Raw genomic sequence first — 7,510 nt, forward strand, 5'->3', positions numbered from 1 at the left:
AATGTATATGGTAAATGTTTAAATGCCTATTTGCTATGGTTAACTTAGAATGTAAGTATAAGTAAGTATGATATAGTATGTATAACTGTTTTTTGTGTATTTTATTCAGGTTGTTTTTTGGTGAAAAGCACGTTAGCTTTCCCCCTACAAAACAACTTATAAAGAGGGGAGGTGTTACATACAGCACTGATGTTACCTGTCTGTCATGGGTTTGGAGGGAAAGTTCCATCCTATGGGGAGTGGAAGGCGGGACATCAGGAGGAGGGGCTGTACTGTATAAATATGAGATGCCTGTGTGGTGAAGAAGTGAGACACTGAGAGATGCTGAGAGACACTGGGATGTGACGAAGCAGCAGCTGGGAAGAAGAAGCTGTTGTGGGAGTCTGTGTGTCAGACAGGGTACTACTGTGTGTCAGAGTACCAACCTGATAGGTTCAGGTGTCTGTTGGTTAGCCAGAACTGATAAGTTCAGGGTCTGTGCTTCAAGTTAAGGGTTCTGTGTGAACCAAACTGTATGCTTGTATGAGTGAGAATAAGCCACGTTACTTTATCCTATTCACCTGATTGTTTATTTTTCCCTGTGTGTATTTAAAATAAACCTTATTCTTTTATTGTTTGAAAATCCATCCCTGGTCTGTGTGACTTCTTATAGGGAATGGTTGGTGGCAGCTTAGTGTAACTGTGTGACATATCCCAGTAGGTCTGGGTTTGCCACAATGAGGATATTTGTGCTGCTATCATGCTTCGAATTTTGTTTATTTGTCCACCTATCCCTTTATTATTGCCATTATTCAAACATACCAAACACAGTCAATCAAAATTATAAAAACATGGACTAGTATTATATAACAGAGACAAGTTTTAATCTAAAACCTAAGTGTTCGTTAAATATCAGTGTAGTGTGTATGTTGTACCCAACATTGTCATTTTTGTAGCTCTGTTGTTGTTGTGTTGTGTTGTGTTTGTTGTGTTGTGTTGTGTTGTGTTGTGTTGTGTTATGTTATGTTATGTTATGTTATGTTATGTTATGTTATGTTATGTTATGTTATGTTATGTTATGTTATGTTATGTTATGTTATGTTATGTTACCACCCCTAGAACAATCCCCAAATATAACTCTTGTTTTGGGAATAGCTCCCAGGGCATTTGGTTCTCAAAAAAGAACAACCTTTCTTAGGGGTAGATTTGTGAAATGAATATGGATCTTTGGTTCCTTGCTTTTACCACCCCATTAAAAGGGGCAGCAAAGGGATCCTGGCTGTTTAGACTGAGCTCAGTGGCTTAGGGAAGAGTTGGCATCCAAGAATCAGGTCTGTAGGCTGTCTGATTCATTCAAATTCAAGTCACAGGGAACCATATAAAACTCACCTGGAGACCAGGACTCTTGGCTTGGGATACAGTACTTGTGACGTTCCACTTCTACCTTTTCGCCAGTCAGATCAGCTGTATTCCACCAGCTCAAGAGAAGCCAAACGGAACGTCATTGAGAAGAAACCAGCTCAGCCATAAACTTTAGGAGGCATGAATGATCAATCATGTCTTGGGGAGCTCAGATATTGGGAAGGAGCAACAAAACCCATCTGTTAGGGAGTCTTGGGAAAGTTACTTTTGGGAACTTTCAACTTTCAGTGACCATAGGAGCCGGGAGAATTCTTGGAGTTGCATTGCACTGTGTTCAGCAAAACTTGGACTCAAATCTAAGTGGAATGTGACTTCCACTGCAGTCTAATTTCCCTACATGGCTTCTTCACTGTGAATATCTTTTACCCTAAATAAGTTTCTGAATTCACAATGTCAGATTTCACAATGGTAGTGGCTGCAGGACTTAAATCCAGCCTCGTGTTGGTAATGGAATTTCCTTCCCTTCTGATCCCCAATTATGGCGGGGGGGGTCTCCCCAAAAGTAATGTTTTGGTGATTTGCTAATCGTCTTGGATAGGTTTTGAGGAGGCAAGGAATGGGAAAGGAAGATCACCTTTTGCTGATTGTTGTGGATCTGTGGTCCCATCAATGGAAATCTAAGCGCTGCGGGTCAATGATACCTCAGTGCTGGGGCCCTAAGAGCTTCACAGCTTTATTAAACAACGTCATGGCATTCTTTGAAATGTAGTGCTTGCTTCATTTTGTTTTATTCAAGGGTTCCCCATGATATGTGGCCTGAAACTGATGTTAACAAATCTTGTGCCTAAATCTGGTCCTAGCCTGTATTATAAGCAAGATGCAAAGAGATTAATGTCCAAACTCGAATACAGTGGTGCCTCGCTTAGCGATTTTAATTGGTGCCAAAAAAAAACACATTACTATGGGAAAACATCGCTAAGCGAAACACGTTTTCCCATAGAGATGCATTGAAAACCGGATAATCCATTGTATGTTGTGGCTGTGTGTGCCATCAAATCAGAAACAACATACAGTGACCCTGATGAGGCTCTCAAGGTGAGGTATTTAAGGAGTGGTTTTGCCAGTTCTACTCCCCTGGTGAATTTCCAGGATTTAGACCTCCTAAATCCTAGTCTGACAATCTGATATGGGTTATCATATTTTACCTGACTTTAAATTTTGAGAAGCATGTCATCTCATCTTCTGACTGTTCTCTGATTCTTCACACCTTCTGCAGACATAGTTAAGAAAGAAAGAATTGAAGATCACTTGTTTTAGGGTTCGGTGGAAAGAGAAGCTTTAAGAGAGAAGCAAACGAGCCGGCCTAAAAGCATTGCACACTGCAGGAAAAAACAACAACATTAACTGCACTTGTGGATTTCAACTCCTTTGCTCTGCAAACTTATTTCTTTCCTGCAGGAATAGCTCCTTCCAACCCAGGCCTTCTCTGGAATTTGATTGGCAGCTGTCATTTAGAGAAAAGGGGAGAAGGTTAATGAATATTTTGATTCTTTAAAAATACCTTTGCTACAAGTTGAGCTGGAAAGGAGAAACTTTACCCCCACGCACGATTTTTTTGTTATTGCTATCTAGTTTAGAGAAGTAGCCGGGTGTTTTCTTTCCTTTTCTTGCAGTCTGATGAGTGCCGATTTATTAAAAACCCAAACATCTAACACTTAATCCCAACCTGCAGAAATGTCTAGATACCTGCCATGCTCGATCTGCACACAGTGAGCTACTTGTGTCATTAATTGCTCCAGTCAAAATTGTACTGATAATTTCGCTGTAAGCTGAGCGGAAAGAAATTACCCCTGGGCCTAGAATAATCAGGTTTGAAAAGAAGCAGCTTTCAGGAGAGATGGCTCTCCAGAGAGACTGGGACTGTGGTGGGTCCAAGGAGCAGAGAAAGAAAGTCAGCAAAGGAAGAGGGGGTGAGGGTGGAGACAGGCCCTCTTGTCAATTTCATGCTAGCTCATTTCAGCAAAAAGAAAGAGCTTGCTTGGAAGGCAATGAGACACAAGAGCTATGATCTGGCCCAGATTTCTCCGAGGCACCCCCTTCTCTGCAGGAATAAATGCTAGATGGCTGCCAAGAAGCAGGGCAAGGTATGTGTTTATCATTAGATTCCCCCGAAGATGCTGCTTGAAATATGCAAAACAGGATCAAGAAGAGCTGTGAGGGGTTTGTTTTTTGTTTTGTTTTGTTTTAATAAGCCATCAACAGTTATTTTCAACTGCAACCTTATGGAGATCTCAATAGATTTGAAAAATGGGTAGAATTTGGGGGTTGTCAACATGGCATGCCAATGGGTAGCAACAATAACAGCAGTAACCTTGTGGGATGTTGTAGATCTCATGCTATCAATGTAAATAATAATAATAATAATAATAATAATAATAATAATAATAATAATAATAATAATAATAATAATAATAATAATAATAATAATAATAATAATAATAATAATAACAACAACAACAACAACAACAACAACAACAACAACAACAACAATAACAATAACAATAACAATAACAATAATAATAATAATAATAATAATAATAATAATAATAATAATAATAATAATAATAATAATAATAATAATAATAATAATAATAATAATAATAATAATAACCACCCTCGAACTGCAGAGCCAGAAGGGACCCTATAGATCACAGAGTCCAGCCCCTTTCAAGAAAGCACAGTGGGGAATTGAGCTTCCAACGTCTGGCTCCACAGCCAGAAACCTAAACCACTGAGCTAGACAATAAGGTTTGCAAAAAAGGGAATATACAGGAGTGGTTGGAGAAATGGGAAGATTAATGATGTAGAAATTGAAACAGTTTATTTTGTTTTAGGAAGTGCACGGGAACATGGGCAGAGTGTTGTTCTGTGCTGCTTGGTTTTCTTTTATGTTAGAATTGCACCGAGCAGCTGCCCAGAGAATTCTGGGAGTTATTGTCCAAAAAGGGCAAAATCAACAGGCCTCTATTTTATGTGATGGACCTTGCGCAGATCAATTACCCATCACAAACAAGCTCAGAACAGAAAACAAATGAGCAAAAAGACTCCAAGCATTCCTCAGGCCCATGTTTGTTGTTGTGTGAAAGAAAGAAAGAAAGAAAGAAAGAAAGAAAGAAAGAAAGAAAGAAAGAAAGAAAAAAAGAAAGAAAGAAAGAAAGAAAGAAGTGGCACAAACTGCTGAAAGGACAGTTCATGCCCGTCTCTAGTACTACTTGATACTATTTAGTACTCTAGTACTAAATTTGATATGCAAATTTAGAAAAAATTACCAATATGAGCCTATCACTCATCCAAATCACCTCAATAAAAGACAGCCTTCCATTAATTTGGGCCCAACTTGCATCGTACCAATAGATTGTTCTTCTTCATTCATACTTTATTCACCTTCTCTCTCTCTCTCTCTCTCTCTCTTTCCGGACAAAATTGTGGCCACTCCATGCAACTAAGCTTCAAGGAGGGGGAACAAAAGGGTTCTGTTGGAATCAGTGGGATTTTACACCACCACTAACCCTACTTTAAAAGCCGGCTGGATAGTTCAGTGGTTTTGCTATCTGGTTGTGGAGCCTGAAGTTGGGAGTTTGATTCCCCCACTATGCCTTCTGTGAGTAGAGCCAAGCCCTGTGTGAGGTGGGCAAGCTCCACAACCTCGGGGTGCCCTCAAAGGAAGGGAAGAGTAAACCATTTATGACTGTTCTCTTCCTAGAAAACCCTGGGAAAAGAGTCACCATAAGTCAGAATTCACTTGATGATTCACTAAAATAGCTTCTTGGTAAGGCAGAATAGTGTTGCAAAATTTTGAATTTCTGGCAAAATTCCTTTTGCTCTGCAGTAGAAATGCAGAGACTCTTAAAGGAAAATAGCTACAAGTTCCCTAGATAGCCCACTCCTTTCTCATTAACTGGCACATACAGTCTCAATAACTCTGAGACATTAGTAGGAGAAAGAATAAAAATGTTTCATTACTTACGGTTGTGAACAGAACAACAGCAAACTAACAACCTGACTTCTGTTAGATTAAAAAAGAGGGAAAGAGAACATTCAGCAAGGCGGTCTTTGAATTCAGAAGGAATGATTGGTTAGAGCAGGATAGATTGACAATCATCTCAGCCCAGAACGGTCCCTCCCAGTTCCTCAAACCATAGGCAGCATGCAAGGTTACAGAATTCCAAGTTTGATCCTAAACTGAAAAAATTGAAGATAATTGCTCGATGTTCAATATCAGTCCAAATAAATGAGAAAAAACAGAATCCAGAAAACAAAGACAACAAGAAGCAAACCAGTTTATTTCACACATCTGCCCCAATGTAAGCTTTGAAAAGTGACATTTGAAGACTACAATTCTCAGAATCCCAATGGCAGACTGACTCTCAGATTCTGGGGATTACAGTCCAAAAACAGCTTTTCCAAACTCTGATTTATAGAAGAGCAGAAAAGTGTGATGAAAAGCTATAGATTCTGAAGGGGACGTAGGACAAAGATGTGCCTGATGATACAGGTCAGGTTTGTAAAATATAACTGGTTTTTTTGTTGTTGTTGTTTTTCCAGTGATCCTAAGGAGAATGTGAACGATTTTTGTGCTGTGGTATAGGGTCTGTGGTCAAAACAGCAAGAGGAGCCACCAACTTCTCTAGTGAGCTAAGCAAGAATGTCAAGGAGTAAATTTTACAGAGCTGAGAGTCGGCATTCCCAGCCTAAAGCTCCATCTCTGGAGTCTGAGCTTCTCTTATTTATTCCTGTCGGAAAGTACATCCCATTTCTCGAAATGCCCATACCTCACGCAGGGTGGCTTACAACAGCTTTACGAATCATGAGTTTATAATCAAATACTAATATTAAATATCTGAAAAAGCCATGAAAAATAATGTCTTCAACGAAGTTCATGAGAGATTTTTTTTAAAAAAAAATAGAAATCTTCACTTAAAAGTGTTATCTGCCCAGCAAGATAACAACACCATAGTTAGGGTATTGTTGTTGTGTGGTTTTGTTTTTTTGGAAGGGGTGTTTTTATGTTTTTTTTTTTTTTTAAAGTCTTCACCTAATTGTGAAAGACGGCAGGCAACCATCCTTCAAGCCCAACCTTTGCACGGCAAAAAATTCCAGAATTTTCATATGGTTACTGGCGAGTTCTTTTCTCATGCCCATTACTCTTCCTTCACATGCAGAATACAGAGGTCAAGGTGGGTTTCTTCACCAGATCATAAGAAAAAGGTGTCAAAGGTAGGGCATGCTTGAGGAGGGGCTTGGACTACAATCCCCAGACTTCCACAGCCAGGATAGCCATTGGCCATGCTAGAGGTGGGAAAGCAGGGGGTGCTGTAGATACCCCAAAAATGTTTCCCAACACTGACAGGTATGGAAGGAAGTAGAGGTACCGAAGTTTGATCTTGGGCCTTCACTGTTTTTCCAGGTGGTAATATCCAACAGCAGCAATTTTTACAGGCTTCGGTTGTCCGTGTCAGTCAAATTCCAGGCAAACTTTTGATGCCTGTACCACATTTCTGTTGAAGATGCTAAGCACTTGAATAGGGTACAGGCTCACAACCACCAATAATTTTGTGCAGTGGAATGGACTGAGAGAGAGAGAGAGAGAGATCGAGCAAAGGCACCCTAAGAAGACCTTCTTATACACAAAAAGCATCCCTTAAGTTTTAAATACAAGCATTCTGATCGATTTACATTTGCAAAGAAATGGTAGTATCATAGGTTTCATTCAGACTGGCCTTACAATTACCCTCCCTAAGACGCACCTTTCCATAAGATGCACCAATTTTTAGGAGAAGAAAACAGGAAAATATAATCTGTTTTCTTCACTCCATAAGATGCACAGACTTTCCCCCCCCCCTGTTTTGTAGGAAAAAAGTGTGTCTTATGGTGCGAAAAATACAGTACCTAGCAGCAAAACTTGGAACAATGACATCTCTGGACTATGATTCCCAGAATCCTTCAGGCAGCCTGGCCAGTTCATAATGGATGAAGGATTTGGGGAGTTGTAGTCCAAAACAGCAGTGGTTGCAAACTCTCAGCAGGAAGAAGCCGCATTGACACCCATGAGATTTACTCCTCTGGAAACAATAAGAGAAATGGTCATGCCAACAGGACAGCCATCTAA

General features: G+C 39.8%; 1 protein-coding gene and 1 long non-coding RNA gene across 2 annotated transcripts in view; one reads left to right on the forward strand and one right to left on the reverse strand.

The window, feature by feature from the left end:
* The window catches only part of LOC144584427 (uncharacterized), a 678,013-nt gene that overhangs the window by 15,465 nt on the left and 655,038 nt on the right, over positions 1-7,510 (reverse strand). The window lies entirely within an intron of this gene.
* The window catches only part of LOC144584429 (uncharacterized), a 214,042-nt gene continuing 210,626 nt past the window's right edge, over positions 4,095-7,510 (forward strand). The window contains exon 1 of the long non-coding RNA XR_013538660.1: positions 4,095-4,565. This is a non-coding gene — a long non-coding RNA (uncharacterized LOC144584429). The remainder of the gene's footprint in view (positions 4,566-7,510) is intronic.

This window comes from Pogona vitticeps, chromosome 10 (genome assembly GCF_051106095.1).
Source record: "Pogona vitticeps strain Pit_001003342236 chromosome 10, PviZW2.1, whole genome shotgun sequence".
Taxonomy (NCBI): Eukaryota; Metazoa; Chordata; class Lepidosauria; order Squamata; family Agamidae; genus Pogona; species Pogona vitticeps.